The following is a 16657-nucleotide window of genomic DNA, read 5'->3' on the forward strand; positions in this document are numbered from 1 at the left end:
TAGGTCTCACATTTTAAAAATAAAAACACCGTTCTTGGCTCATGTCATTAATATAAAACTTTGATATCTCATTAAAAGTGGGTTTACATCTATTTACTCAGTCAAGGTTTTTTGTTTTTGTTTTTCCTGTATACCTACTATGTAGCAGGCACTGTGCTAGGAAATAGGCCCTATTCTGAGGACATTTATGTTTCGGGGCGGGGTGGGCAGGGAGGAAGGGATGATAAATGAATAAATAGACTGTTGTCAGATAGTGGTAAGCCTTAGGAACAAATAAAATAGGATAGTGTAATAGAGCATTACTGAGAGAAGGCAGGGGGCTTTTAGATAGAGCTGAGATCTATGGCAAAAAGTAGCAAGTCTGGACATCTGGGGGATGAGTATTCCAAGCAGAGAGAACAACAAGTGCTAAGGTCCAAGGCAGTCCTGAGTTTGATGAGTGAGCAGGAAAAGAAAAAAGGGCAGTGCAGCTGAAGCATAGGGGGAGAGTGATATGAGGAGGGGAAGGAGTTGGATCTCACTCTAAGTATGATGAAAAGCCACTAGGGAGTGTTAAGCAGGAGAGGGATGTTATCTGATTCATGTTTTAAATATCACTTTGGGTCTGTGAAAAATAGGCTGAAAGACGGCAAGAGTGGAGGCAGAAAGATGGATTAGGAACCTATAGCAACAGTATAGACAAGAGATTACTGGACTAGGGTGTAGCAGTGTCAAGGGGAGAAGTAGATGGATTCTGGATATGTTTTGGAAGTAGAACCAATAGGATTTGCAGATGGGTTACGTTTAGATGGTGAAAGAAATAGATTATTCAAAGAGGGGTCAGATTTTTTACTTAAACTGGACAGGTAGTTGTTATCATTTATTGAGATAGGGAAGGCGCACACTTAGGTGTGGAAATGAAGAGTTCTGAAGATGGGGAAAAAACCAACATTTTCTAAGTGCCTATTCCCTGCCAGGCACTTTAAACACTCCATAGTCCCATTTAATACTCACTGCAATCTTATATATTAGATTGGGACAACTGAGGTTCAAAAACTGCAAAAAGCTCTAAAGCCAGTACATAGAAGAACAAAGATCTGAACCAATCTGAATTGAAGTCTCACTTCAAAACCCTGTATTCTTTTGCTGAATTTCACAAGGATTAGAGAAGAATAAGTTGATAGTTACCGAGTTCAAAGGAGGGTCTAAAGCTGAAGTCGGGAATGGCAGAAGGAAGAGATGGATTTGGGAGACAGCAAGGCAACAACAGAACCTGACTGCCTGGATGTGCAGTGAATGAAGAGAGAGAGTCACAAACAACTGAAATTCAAATGGGAATGGCTTAAAGAATGGTACAACATTATTAGAAATAGGGGACAGAGGAGGAAGAGTGTCCAGAAAAAATTAATCTTAGATAAATAGGAAAAAATGTTAAATATAGAACTTACAATATCCATAGCATATTATTGTTAATTTGCATATTACTAAGTCATTCCTAAGGTGACTCAAATGTGCCAGACATTGTTCATCTATGCATAAACACAGTTATTACCTTTACTAATAAGCACAGTGATGTTGATAAGTTCACAAAATAAAACATCTGGCTCTTGTCTGAATACAACTATTAGAGATCTTAGCTGGTTTCCCTGTTTCTTCCTTTGTCCCTACAATTCTCGACCCAATATTCAAGGTAATCCTGAAAAAAAACTTGAATCACTTCTTTGTTCAAAATCTTTCAGTAGATTCCCACTCAGAGAAAAAGCCAAGCTCATTACAATGGCCTATACAGCCCTATCTGATCCGAGTCCCTGCCATCCCTCTGACCTCACCTCCAGCTATTCTCCCCCTCACTCCCTCCCCTCCAACTGCAGAGATCTTCTTGCTTCAACCCACCAGACATGCGTTCCCTTCCACTTGGGTTAATTCTTCCTCCAGTGGGTATCCATAGTGCACAATCCCTCTAGGTCCCTGCACAAATATCAACTGCCTGAGAGGCTTTCCCTGACCTTCCCTTATAAAAAGCAACAGCAGTTCCCAACACCAAGACTATATTCCCATTCCCTTACTGTTTTTTATTTTCTTCCAGAGTACCACATGATATATATACATATATTTTCTTGTTTCTTACTCCCTGAGAAGGTAAGCTCCATAACAGCTAGGCCTTTGCTTTGTTCTCTCCTCTATGAATTAGCATTTACAACAGAGTCTTGCATGTAGCATTCATTAAGTATTTGCTGAATCATTGTGTGAATGAGTGATAATGAATGAATGAATGGACTAATGTAGCTTTGTCCAAAAGGGAAAAGAACTCTATTATTTGAAAATCAAGCCTAATAGCCTTCTTTAGATTGATTCTAAGAATTCCATACTTTGACAATTCTTTTTCTTATAACAAGAATGTTATACTGACCTCCAGCCCATACAGGTAGGTTACTTGACTAACCACTATGTGAACTAAGAAAGTGAAGCCCTAAATTTCCATTCTCTTTCAATTATATGCTCATACACATTTGATAGAATTAAAATGCTCATGGCTGAGGATTCTAAGCAGTGTTTAATATACTGAGTTACTGCTCCCTCTCAAAGGAATCAAGGACAAATGAGAAAAAATAGCAGCCATAAAATGCAATTCAGCCTGTTGCAAATGAACAATGCCAGAGGCAGGATCCAAGGGACCTTCCCTGAGTCAATTCACCCTTCTCGTTTCACTCTATAAGTTAAATACCACACTTAGACAGCTGATATTCATGCCTACTCCTAAGCCATAAAACTAGACATCTATTCAATAGTTTAACTTTATTGAGATTAATATTAGATTTTAAAAAACTAACAGATAGTGAAAAATTCCCCTTAGGAATCAAAAGGAAACTATTAAACTTCCAAGCATATGATAAGACAAATTTCCACCTGTGAATCCATATTGAATGAATGTGAAACATGAATGTGTGTGTGTGTATATGTGTGTAATCGGAGATGGGCTGGCAAATATCTCAACATCTCTCTCTAACTAGCATCACCAACCGGTGGTAAAAATATTACAGAGGAAAACTATACTCTGAAAGCATAGGAACTTAGGAATGTTAACTGGTACAACCAGTTAGGAAAAATATTTGGCAGTACCTACTAAAAGAAAATGTATGCATATTCTATAACTAAGCAATCCTGCTCTTGAGTATATACCCAAGAGAAATGAGTGCTTATGTCCACTAAAAGACATGCGTAGGAATGTACCTTGCATTATTATTTGTAATAGCAGCCCCAAACTAGAAACCCAAATGTCCATAAACAGTCAAATGGGTGAATAATTTATACAACAGAATTCTTTACTCAACATGGATGAGTTACACTAAAATGTTAAATGCAAGAAATCAGACACAAAAGAGTACATACTCTATAACTCCCTTTTTATGAAGTTCAAGAACAGCCAAAACTATTACATGAAGGTAGAAGTCAAAGTAGTGCTTATCCTTAGGACTACTGACTGGGAGGGGAACAAGAAAATGTTACATATTCTCATCTGTGTGCAGCTTACATAGGTATGCACATATGTAAAAATTCATCAAAATAATTATTTGAAATGTATAAATTTAGTATATATAAAGTTAGACCTCAAAGTGTTATCAATATTGAGAAAAACAGCATGGAAACTTGGAATGTAAATAGAGAAAGGCAGAATAGAATAAGAATGTACTTTAATCAGAAGGAAGGTTCCAACAATAACCATGAGTCTAACTAACCCTAAACTGGAAATGCTGAGCTTCCAAATCTCTCTGACAGTCAACGGTATCAGTGGAAGAGCAGCTAACTAGCCTTGACAATAGAGAGAAGGGAGACAGAAACACATCTCTCAAGGTATGTTTCACTGGAGCCCTAAACACCAATAAATTCCAACAGCCTCACATGAGGCCAGTTACAGATCACCAAGAGAACCATCAGCTCTCCTTGGCCCTGTTCCCACAGTGCTCTCAGTTAGTTACTTCTAAGAAGAGGAAATGAAGCCCATTTCATTGCCTTTTATTTTCTCAACTGCCATCTTTGTGTATTCTGTTCAACCACAGTCGGCACTGTTGCCTTCTCAGTGATATCCTCCTAGCATAATTCATGAAATGGAACAGAATTAAAATAGCATCAAAGGACCTCAGCAGGGGCTGTTGGAACATACATGAAGAATGAGAACTGTTTTTAAGGACATGATTCTGGCTACAAGGAACTTAATCTGTTATCAGGATGAGAGAAAAATTGTAGATGATCTCAAAATCTCATCAACCATTCACTCTGCAAACAATTATTGAGGGTTCATTAAGTGTAGACATTCTCCATAGTATTCACCTTCAAGTTGCTTAATCAAATCCTTAAAACTTTAAAGTGACATCAAAGATTAGAAAGTCAAAGCAGAAAGTTACAAAGGGGCTACTGTCCCCCCTCCACTTTCATTTTTGAGAATAGCTAAAAGCATTACACCATTGCATGGAGCCATTTCCTTCATATGGAGGGAGTGAAAGTGTGGATAGGGCCTCTAAGACTTGATGGAAGAAACTTACAGCCTAGGCACTCAGCAAAGTTCAAGCGAACAAATAAATGTGAATTGTAGTTACATTGTTGAAGTTTTTCAAGGGGAAATGTCAGGGAAGATATTAAACTAGAATATTAAAATAGCCATCCAGCCCCCAGTCTCAACTCCCTTAAGTCTTTTGAATTGAACTGAAAACAGGATTGATATCTTTCCTTGTTCCTCACTGATTTCAAACATCTTTTGGTGCCTTCTCTCTGGCATTGAAATCCTCCTGGGCCATAATCTAAGATTATGATTGTTATACTTTTCTATGGTTATATGCTTCTCTCTGCCTGTCAGCTATCTTTCCCTTGAAGGATTAATCCATTCGTCAAGAAGGAAGAAAAAAAAAAAAAAAAAAAGAACTGATAGCTTTATGTATAATGTATAAAGTCAACTTTAAAACATGCAAAGGCTGCAGATCTAGCTGGATTTACATAGTTGGGCCTTCCAGCTGGGTGGGTATTTGAGAAACGTCTATTAGAGCTCAACACATTAGTATACAGCAGGACAGCAGGACGATAGCAGAGAAAGTACCAAACCTGGAGTCAGACTATCATAATTCCAGCACTGTGACCTTGGGCAAGTCTGTCAACCTCTCTAGGCTTTGCCTGTCTCAATTGTGAAGTGGGGATAGAGCCTCTTTGTTGTATGGATCAAACAATATGGTGTCCATAATAAGCCCTGCAAACAGTAAAGGTCCTACAAAACAGGTTTCTCTTTATTATCATATTCAGTGCCATAACCACAAAATGATATTGCCCACTTTTCCACTACCCTTACCAGAGGGCTTTCTTTGTTTTCTTGCTTTCGATTTGATTCTGCAGAAGAAAATTCTCTCTTCATCTTCTTCCCTAAGACTGTAGTAATTTCAGAGCCATACATTTTTTATGATCTAAGAAGTATGAAGTGAAAGGTTCATATATAGGGATACTTCAAAAAGTTCATGGAAATATTCATATTATCTTTTAATTCTATTTTTCCACAAGCTTTTTATAGTACTCTTACATACAATCAGGTATACATTTTCTGAAAGAAAAATGAGTAAAACCACATTTCTAAGATCATTACTCTCTGAGTCTGTGGGTCGGAGAAGAAATGGACACAACGTGAGTAAGAGAGGCCATCAATAACTAAAAATGTGGCTGGACCAATGAATACTATTCCCTGCAGCAAGCCATTTGTTAATCCCCAACAGCAGCGACTACTCTCCCTGATAGCGCTGAACTTTTCAATTGGGACTAATCCCAGAGGCTTATTCTTATTTATTCATTTAAAACCCTGTTTTGAATCACTGCTGTCATGTTACTATCCTTCTTGGCATACAACAAACTGCACAGGGACAGATATTTGGCTGTCCCTGACAAACAGGTTGAATCTAGCCTCTTTCAGACAAAATAAGAACAAATAGGAAGACGCTGAAAAATATTCAAGAAATTTCAATAGTTACCTTTCCTTATGGTGTGTCTTTCCCTCTACGTAGCTGACACCTGTAGATATGTTTTGAGGAGCAGGTCAAATGTCCCAAAAAAGTTTGAAGCTGATGTTCCCAACCTAAACATTTGTAAGCAACATGCCTTGGGGAATTTTTTTTTACTTTAAGAGGGTGACAATTGTGGATCCAAAAGTTACCTAACTTCTAAGACACTTTAACATAGCAAGGTTTATTACCGAGAAAAAGAGCAGTTCTCAATTTATTCTTCTCTTTTCGTACAGCTTTACTTTGAGCTAAATATGACAAGGCAACAAAAAGTATTAAGGTAAAGGGTACTCTAATTCACTCTATCTCTTTTTTTTTTTTAAATTTTTATTTTATCGATATATATTGTGGCTGATTATTGCTCCCCATCACCAAAACCTCCCTCCCTCCTCCCTACCCCCCTAACCCCAATAATGTCCTTTCTGTTTGCTTGTCGTATCAACTTCAAGTAGTTGTGGTTGTTATATCTTCTCCCCCCCCCCCCCGGTTTGTGTGTGTGTGTGTGTGTGTGTGAATTTATATATTAATTTTTAGCTCCCTCCAATAAGTGAGAACATGTGGTATTTGTCTTTCTGTGCCTGACTTGTTTCACTTAATATAATTCTCTCAAGGTCCATCCATGTTGTTGCAAATGGCAGTATTTCATTCGTTTTTATAGCTGAGTAGTATTCCATTGTGTAGATGTACCACATTTTCCGTATCTACTCATCTGATGATGGACATTTGGGCTGGTTCCAACTCTTGGCTATTGTAAAGAGTGCTGCGATGAACATTGGGGAACAGGTATACCTTCGACTTGATGATTTCCATTCCTCTGGGTATATTCCCAACAGTGGGATAGCTGGGTCGTATGGTAGATCTATCTGCAATTGTTTGAGGAACCTCCATACCATTTTCCATAGAGGCTGCACCATTTTGCAGTCCCACCAACAATGTATGAGAGTTCCTTTTTCTCCACAACCTCGCCAGCATTTATCGTTCAGAGTCTTTTGGATTTTAGCCATCCTAACTGGGGTTAGATGGTATCTCAATGTGGTTTTGATTTGCATTTCCCGGATGCTGAGTGATGTTGAGCATTTTTTCATATGTCTGTTGGCCATTTGTATATCTTCCTTAGAGAAATGCCTGCTTAGCTCTTTTGCCCATTTTTTAATTGGGTTGCTTGTTTTCTTCTTGTAAAGTTGTTTGAGTTCCTTATATATTCTGGATATTAATCCTTTGTCAGATGTATATTTTGCAAATATTTTCTCCCACTCTGTTGGTTGTCTTTTAACTCTTTTAATTGTTTCTTTTGCTGTGCAGAAGCTTTTTAGTTTGATAGAATCCCATTTGTTTATTTTTCCTTTGGTTGCCCGTGCTTTTGGGGTCGTATTCATGAAGTCTGTGCCCAGTCCTATTTCCTGAAGTGTTTCTCCTATGTTTTCTTTAAGAAGTTTTATTGTTTCAGGGTGTATATTTAAATCCTTAATCCATTTTGAGTTGATTTTAGTATATGGTGAGAGGTATGGATCTAGTTTCATTCTCCTGCATATGGATATCCAGTTATCCCAGCACCATTTGCTGAAGAGGCAGTCCCTTCCCCAGTGAATAGGCTTGGTGCCTTTGTCAAAGATCAGATGGCAGTAAGTGTGTGGGTTGATTTCTGGATTCTCTATTCTATTCCATTGGTCAGTGTGTCTGTTTTTATGCCAGTACCATATTGTTTTGGTTATTATCGCTTTGTAGTATAGCTTAAAGTCAGGTAGTGTTATGCCTCCAGCTTTATTTTTTTTGCTCAGCTTTGCTTTGGCTATGCGTGTTCTTTAATTGTTCCATATAAATGACTGGATAGTTTTTTCCATTTCTGAGAAAAATGTCTTTGGAATTTTGATGGGGATTGCATTGAATTTGTATATCACTTTGGGTAGCATGGACATTTTCACTATGTTGATTCTTCCAATCCAAGAGCATGGGATATCTTTCCATCTTCTTGTATCCTCTCTAATTTCTCTCAGCAGTGGTTTGTAGTTCTCATTATAGAGATTTTTCACCTCCTTGGTTAACTCAATTCCTAAGTATTTTATTTTTTTGGTGGCTATTGTAAATGGGCAGGCTTTCTTCATTTCTTGTTCTTCATGTTCACTATTGGAGAAAAGAAATGCTACTGATTTTTGTGTGTTGATTTTGTATCCTGCTACTGTGCTGAAATCATTTATCAATTCCAGCAGTTTTTTTGTAGAGGTTTTAGGCTGTTCGATATATAGGATCATGTCATCTGCAAACAGGGACAGTTTGACTTCATCTTTTCCAATCTGGATGCCCTTTATTTCCTTCTCTTCTCTGATTGCTCTGGCTAGTACTTCCAACACTATGTTGAATAGGAGTGGTGAGAGTGGGCATCCTTGTCTAGTTCCTGTTCTTAAAGGAAAAGCTTTCAGCTTTTGCCCATTCAGGATGATATTGGCAGTGGGTTTGGCATATATGGCTTTAATTATGTTGAGATACTTTCCCTCTATACCTAACTTATAGAGGGTCTTTGTCATGAATGAGTGCTGAACTTTATCAAATGCCTTTTCAGCATCTATAGAGATGATCATATGGTCCTTGTGCTTGAGTTTATTAATATGGTGTATCACATTTATTGATTTGCGTATGTTGATCCAACCTTGCATCCCCGGGATGAATCCCACTTGGTCGTGATGAATAATTTTACGTATGTGTTGCTGTATTCTGTTTGCTAGTATTTTAGTGAGGATTTTTGCATCTATATTCATCAGGGATATTGGCCTGTAGTTTTCTTTTTTGGTTATATCTTTACCTGGTTTTGGTATCAGGATGATGTTTGCTTCATAGAATGAGTTTGGGAGATTTGCGTCCGTTTCAATCTTTTGGAATAGTTTGTAAAGAATCGGTGTCAATTCCTCTTTGAATGTTTGGTAAAATTCTGCTATGAGTCCATCTGGTCCTGGGCTTTTCTTTGTTGGGAGCCTTCTGATAACAGCTTCAATCTCCTTTATTGTTATTGGTCTGTTCAAATTTTCTACGTCTTCATGGTTCAGTTTTGGGAGCTTGTGTGTGTCCAGAAATTTATCCATTTCCTCCAGATTTTCAAATTTGTTGGTGTATAGTTGTTTATAGTAGTCTCGGATGATTCCTTGTATTTCAGATGAATCAGTTGTAATATCGCCTTTTTCATTCCTAATTTTTCTTATTTGAGTCTTCTCTCTTCTTTTTTTTGTTAGCCATGCTAATGGTTTGTCAATTTTATTTATCTTTTCAAAAAACCAACTTTTTGATTCGTTGGTCTTTTGAATTGTTTTTTGGTTTTCAATTTCATTCAGTTCTGCTCTGATCTTAATGATTTCTTTCCGTCTGCTAACTTTAGGATTGGATTGTTCTTGTTTTTCTAGTTCTTTAAGGTGAAGTGTTAGGTTGTTCACTTGCCATCTTTCCATTCTTCTGAAGTGAGCGTTTAATGCAATAAATTTCCCCCTCAATACTGCTTTTGCAGTATCCCACAGGTTTTGGTATGATGTATCATTGCTTTCATTTGTTTCAATAAATTTTTTGATTTCCTGCTTGATTTCTTCTTGGACCCATATGTCATTAAGTAGAATGCTGTTTAATTTCCATGTGTTTGTGTAGTTTCCAGAGTTTCGTTTGTTATTAATTTCTAGTTTTAATCCATGGTGGTCTGAGAAGATACATGGGATAATTCCAATTTTTTTGAATTTATTGAGACTTGATTTGTGACCTAATATGTGATCTATCCTGGAGAATGATCCATGTGCTGATGAGAAGAACGAATATTCTGAGGTTGTTGGATGGAATGTTCTGTAGATATCTGCCAATTCCAATTGGTCTAGAGTCTTGTTTAGATCTTGTGTTTCTCTACTGATTCTTTGCCTAGATGATCTGTCTAATATTGACAGTGGGGTGTTCAGGTCCCCGGCTATTATGGTATTAGTGTCTATTTCCTTCTTTAGGTCTAATAGAGTTTGTTTTATAAATCTGGCTGCTCCAACATTGGGTGCGTACATATTTATGATTGTTATGTCTTCTTGATGGATCAGTCCTTTTATCATTAAGTAGTGTCCCTCATTGTCTCTTTTTATGGTTTTTAGTTTAAAGTCTATTTTGTCAGATATAAGAATAGCTACTCCAGCTCATTTTTCTTTTCTGTTTGCATGGTAAATCTTTTTCCATCCTTTCACTCTTAGTCTGTGTGAATCTTTATGGGTGAGGTGGGTCTCTTGTAGGCAGCATATAGTTGGGTCCTCCTTTTTGATCCAGTCAGCCAGTCTGTGTCTTTTGATTGGGGAATTTAAGCCTTTTACATTAAGAGTTGTTATTGAAAGGTGTTGATTTATTCCTAGCATTTTATTGGTTGTTTGGTTTTCTTAGGTGTCTTTTGTTCCTTGCTTTCTGATTTACTGTTTGGTTTCTGTGTTTGTTGGTTCCTTAGGTTGTAGATAGCGTTTTTGTTTGCTTGTTTTCTCTTCATGAATGCCATTTTTATTATACTAGTGGGTATTGATTTTTCTTGGGTTTTTTATGGCAGTGGTAGTTATTTTTCAGGAACCAAACCCAGTACTCCCTTGAGGATTTCTTGTAAGGGTGGTCGTGTGGTAGTGAACTCCTGCAGTTTTTGTTTGTCTGAGAAATATACTATTTGCCCTTCATTTCGGAAGGATAGCCTTGCAGGGTAGAGTATTCTTGGCTGGCAATCTTTGTCTTTTAGTATTTTGAATATATCATCCCATTCTTTTCTAGCTTTTAGGGTTTGTTATGAGAAGTCTGATGTTAGCCTGATTGGGGCTCCCTTATAGGTGATTTGACGCTTCTCTCTTGCAGGTTTTAAGATTCTCTCTTTGTCTCTGAGTTTTGCCAATTTGACTATGACATGTCTTGGAGAAGGCCTTTTTGGGTTGAATACATTTGGAGATCGTTGAGCTTCCTGGATCTGAAGATCTGTGACTTTTCCTATACCTGGGAAGTTTTCTGACACTATTTTTTTGAATATGTTTTCAATGGAATCTCCATTTTCCTCCCCTTCTGGAATACCCATGACTCGGATATTTGAGCGCTTAAGGTTGTCTGATATCTCTCTCAGATTTTCTTCCATGTCCTTGATTCTTTTTTCTTTCTTCTTGTCTGCTTGTGTTATTTCAAACAGCCCATCTTCAAGTTCAGAGGTTCTGTCTTCAACTTCGACAAGCCTGCTGGTTAAACTCTCCGTTGTGTTTTTTATTTCGCTGAATAGCTTCTTCAGTTCAGCAAGTTCTGCTACATTTTTTTTCAGGACATTGATTTCTTTGTACATTTCCTCTTTCAGATCCTGTATACTTTTCCTCATTTCATCATGATGTCTAGCTGTGTTTTCTTGTATCTCATTCAGTTTCCTTAGAATTATCACTCGAAATTCCTTGTCAGTCATTTCAAGAGCTTCTTGTTCTATAGGATCTAGAGTTTGAGATTTATTAACTTTTGGTGGTGTACTTTCTTGATTTTTTGTATTTCTGGTACCTTTTTTTTGATGTTTATTCATTGTGGCAGGGGGTTTCACAGTCCACCGGTTTGAGACTAATGACTAACTAGGATGTTGCTGTGGTTGCCAATTTCGTATGGCTACCTCCGTGGCTGCTCAGTTGGCCTCTAGTGCCTTGTGTGTGTGGTTGCCTCGGGTCTTGGGCTTCTCCAGGGAGCCACCTTTCTGGTCAGCTTGGACTCTGCTGGGCTGGTGGATCACGTACCACAGGGTGTGTGATCTCTGTTGAGCTTTCACTTTCTGTACAGGACTTCTCCCCGTTCCGTGTGCTCTGGCCCAGGCTGTTAGATCGTGCAGTGGCGACCCCACAGGGTGTGTGGTTTCTGTCGAGTCTCCGCCTCCCTGGCCGCACGTCTCCCCACTCTGTGCGCACTGTGCTGGGCTGGGGCGTGTCTTCTGCACCCCTCGTTTATCAGCTGGGCCTTCAAGACCCTGCTCGGCACTGCCTCGCCCAGGAAGTCTACCAGGTTTTTGCTAGGCACAGACGACCGGTCGCTCTCGGTGCCTTTGTAGCACTGTGTAGATCTTTCTCGGGTCTTGTTCACCTTTGTATCCCCCCGGTATAAACCGAGTCTAGCGCCCGCCTGCAGCCAGCTCTCCGGCAGGTTCAAGCGGACCTGGGAACTCTCCTACCACACTATTCCCAACCAGAAATTGGTTAGGCTTTTTTCCGAACTGGTGGCCACGGAGATGGTAACTGCCTCCCAGTAACAGGAAGTTTACCGGGGGCCGGGGTCCAGGGTGTGGTGGAGTGACAGTCAGCCCGCCCATACTTCCTTGCCCTCCCGACACTGGCCGGGGACGCCCCACGCCACCAACCCGCCAGAGAACCGCGGAGGGAGTGGGAGGGGAGGCCGGCCCACAGGCTCCAGAAAGCCCCGCGCCAGGCCAAGCAAGTGGGAGGGCTGAGTGGCGGCCGAGCCGGGCGGAGCTGCCAGGACCTGGGAAAATGGAGGCAGCCCCGGGGCGGTGAGTGGCCCCCCAAACAGGGCTGGTCCAGGGGTCACTCACAGTGCTGTGCCAGGTCGGGTGCTCACTCTCTGTCTCTGGTTTGCCGCCTTCCCTGTTCTCGGCCGCTGCCGCCTCGGGCTGTTCAGTCGCGGCGCGGCTCGGGCGCTCCCAGGAATCTTCTTTAATGCCGGCCTGAAACCTCGAATACTGAATAGGGCAGCTGGCCACCTTCAGCGCGGCCCCGGCCTCCGGGATCCTGTCTGCATCCACAGCAGCCCTGGCGCCGTGTTCCCTGTTTCGAGACTTGCTTTTGCAGCTAAGAAACAGTTCTTTTCCTGCTCCACACTTCAAAGCTGTTGCCTGTAAATGAGGCAGCCTCTCCTGCCGGGGGCAAAGTGGCGGTCACCCCCCACGACTGGCCACCAGCAGCAGTCCTCCCTTAAGAGATGGCAAGAGGAAGGTCCACAAGTTTCCCGGCTGCCTGAGGCCCAGTGGCCACCTTTTCCACCTCAGCTACTCCACGCCAACCGCCGCAGCCACCGCCATCTTGAAACCTCCCTAATTCCCTCTATCTCATACTAACTAATTTACACACTGAATACAACTGTCATTCAGTATCCACATGACTTTTTTACCTGCAACTCGATTTGTTCGTAGGAAATGAATTTTTATCACCCACAGGGTTCAGCCATCTGAAAGTTCCCACTTATTAGGAAGTGGTACAGAATGTTCTTCACTCTCCTTTTGAAAACTAAAAGTCTGAGAAAGTAGACTTCTTCAGCCCTAACAATTGAGACACTTCTCGCCACACAATGCTGACGTCATTGTCATTATCACATAATGGTAGTTTACACTTAGTGAGGCATATATGCTAGGTACCCTTCCAAGCATTTTGTGTATATTAACTCATTTAATCCCTTCACCATCTCTAGGATTACCATCCTCATTTCATAGAGGAGGGAAATGAGACACAGAGAGGTTAACTAAGTTTCCCGAGGTGACATAACTAGCTAAGTGGTAGAATTTGAGCCAAGGGCTCTGGCTTCAGAGTCTGAGCTCTTAGTCACCACTTCCTATTGACTCTCATGACATACACTTGTATTCCTCAAACCTATCGTTTTGCTGGTGTTCCAGGTTATCTTTAAAGAATATTGGTGGAGTTGATATGTACAGGATAATCATTCTGCTTATCAGAGAGATGAAGGGTCCATATAATTACATGGCTTACAGATACTAGTGAGGTTACAAAGTTAAGCAATTAATAAATGCCCTACTTGTCCCAAAGCAGTTGTGAAAACTAAAGGACTAGAATGACACAATGTCAGATTTGAAAAGGGCTTTAGAAATCACCTCAGCTAACCTTTATCAGCAAGGAAACTGAGGTTCAGAGAGAACCAGTGATTTCCTCAAGGTCAAAAAGGCAACCAAAACAGAGATAGGATGCTTTATCAAGCCTGTCAGGATTGCTTCCTAACATTTGCTCCCTGATTCCTCTTCCACTTTAAACTCCTTCTCTATGCAATGGCACCCCACTCCGATGGTTTTAACGATGATCAATAGGCTGATATCTCTCAAATTAATATCTCTAGATGGGCTTGACCTATCTCTAGACTGCCATATATAACTACTGCTGTGGGTTGAATGTGTCCCCCAAAAGTTCACATGTTGGAAATTTGATCCCCAATGAACAGTGTTAAAAGAGTGGGAAATCTGGTTATGGTCCTTAAAAGGTGGGGACTTTAAGAGGTGATTGGATTGTAAGGATAATGCACTCATGAATGTATTAATCTACTCATTGAGGGTTAATGGTTTAATAGGTTATCATAGGTGTAGACTGGTGGCTTTATAAAGAGAGCACATGAAAGACCTCTGGCCATGTCTGTTGTATTAGTCCATTTCTAGTAGTCACTTCTTAGGAAAGAAAAAGAGTTTAAGATAATCCTATCCTTAACTACCCTTCCATGACCCATCATGGTGATATTACACTGCTTGCTTTTCTGTTGCTCTACATAAAAATTCCTAGCAGAGTACCTGGAACACAATCAGAACTTGAAAAAATGATTTCTCAATTTGAATTAGCCGAATCTTTGAAAGCATAGCCTATCTGTCTGCCTCCAGTTTCTCAGCATCTACTTAAGGTGCAGCTTCTCTCATCTGATTTTTTTTCACACCTGCTGTCTCTGGCCTCTACTAGAATCCTCTCAAGGTCACCAGGTGCCTTGTAACACCCCTCCTCCTATAGTCACAATCCTTATTTTTTCAGCATTTCTCCCACATTTGACAAGTGGCCTCTGTCCTATATGTAACAAGCAGCACTCATTTCTGTTGCTTATAACAGAATATCTGAAACTGGGTAATTTGTAAAGAAACAATATTTATTGCTTACAGTTTCAGAAGCTGGGAAGTCCAAAGTCCAGGGAACACAACTGGTGAGGGCCTTGTTCTTTGTGGTTACCCTACAGTGATGCAGGCTATCACATGGCAAAATGGCAGAAGCAAGAAAGGGACAACTTCTCATGTACTCTCCTTTTAAAGCCATCGGAACCATGCCCATGACCACCATTAACCCATCAATGGATTAATCTGTTCACTATGACGCGGTCCTCACAATCTAATCACCTGTTCAAGGCCTGACCTTTCAATTACCATAATAGGATTTCCCACTCTCTTAACTCTGTCATAGGGGTGATCAAGCTTCTGATACATAAAACTTTGGGGGACACAATTTAATCCATAGCACTTGTCATGTGATACCCTGGTCACCATGGGACTCTGTAGAGACTCCCCACCAAATTGAAGGCCTTCACCAGTTGTGCCCCCTGGACCTTGGACTTCCCAGCTTCCAAAACTGTAAGAAATAATTAAAAAAAAAAAAAACAAAAAAACACCCAGTTTCAGGTGTTCTGTTAGAGTATCAGAAAAAAGACTAATATAGAAAACTGGTACCAAGAAGGGAAAATGCAATTAATGCTATTTCTTCTAGAAAACCTAGCAGATCTGGCATCAGATATAGAATAAAGCTAGAAAAAGAACACAGCATTATTGACAGTGAAAACCTGTTCCTTTTTTCCTACTTAATTTGCTTTTGGAAAATGTAAAATCTGAAGGCTCAGTTAATCTTAATGATGTGTCAGTGAATGGGAAGATTTCCCTGGGCTAAAAAGCCTTCTGTACATGCTGCAAAATTCAGAAGGAAGAACATATCAAGGAAAATGTAGACAGTGGTCAGTTGCCCGAAAAGACAGTCCCTTGATCTTCTATTTTAATTTTTTAAATAATTTTTCAATTTTAAGGATAACAAGGGGAAAACAGGGATGTATTATGGGACAAGGACAAGATGCACATTTTGTGAAGCAAATATATCATAATTCATTCATGTGCTTCCCTTGCTCTTCCCAACAGGGTGACTGACTCTCCAATACCTAAAGACATTGCTTTACAACTAAGAGCCTAGCAGGTTTGCCCAGTATCTCTACTTTATCATCAACACTAGGGGTCCCTATTGAAATGCCTCCAAGGCAGGCTCACAGATGCATGAACAACGGCACTAAGAGAAAGAGCATTTACACTGAGCACACTGCAGAGCTCTGGGGCATATACTGGTGGCCAACACCCACTGTTCAATTCCGGCCAACTGTTGCCTTACAGTACGTTGCTACAGCTTCTAATTTTTCAAGAAAGTTTGAAAATCCAGATTTTTAAAAATGTGGACTCTTACAATTTGTAGATGTTAAATTTAAAAATAAACTAAAAAATCTAACACATGAGATGCATCTAATCAAAAGGGTATGTAAAGGCTGGCTTCAGCTCTGAGGACATGCTTGTGATCTCTGAAAACCCATTCTTTTCTCTTCTTACTTTACTGTCTCTGCCCTCTCTCTCCAGGACTGTTATTCCTCATCTGCTGCTTGATGATCATTCCTTCCATAACATCTTCTGTCATTTTTATTTATACCCACCCCCTATCTCTGGCCACATGCTCTGGCAGAGAGGGCAGCAGCCATGTCGTACAGGTAAAGAACGCCCTACAGTTCTTGGCACAGGGCCTGGTGTATGTCACGTGCATATGAATAATGGTGGGTGATGCCTCTGAAACCTCTCCTAAGGCATCATGTATGCATCCCTTTTTCCTCTTCTTCCCACCCCATCCCCACCAGCACTAGTTATC

The 16657-nt window shown here is 40.2% G+C and overlaps 1 protein-coding gene across 2 annotated transcripts in view; it reads right to left on the bottom strand.

Moving 5' to 3' along the window:
- PIP5K1B (phosphatidylinositol-4-phosphate 5-kinase type 1 beta) overlaps nt 1–16657 on the bottom strand; it is a 294924-nt gene that overhangs the window by 220358 nt on the left and 57909 nt on the right. The window lies entirely within an intron of this gene.

This window comes from Cynocephalus volans, chromosome 16 (genome assembly GCF_027409185.1).
Source record: "Cynocephalus volans isolate mCynVol1 chromosome 16, mCynVol1.pri, whole genome shotgun sequence".
Classification (NCBI taxonomy): domain Eukaryota; kingdom Metazoa; phylum Chordata; class Mammalia; order Dermoptera; family Cynocephalidae; genus Cynocephalus; species Cynocephalus volans.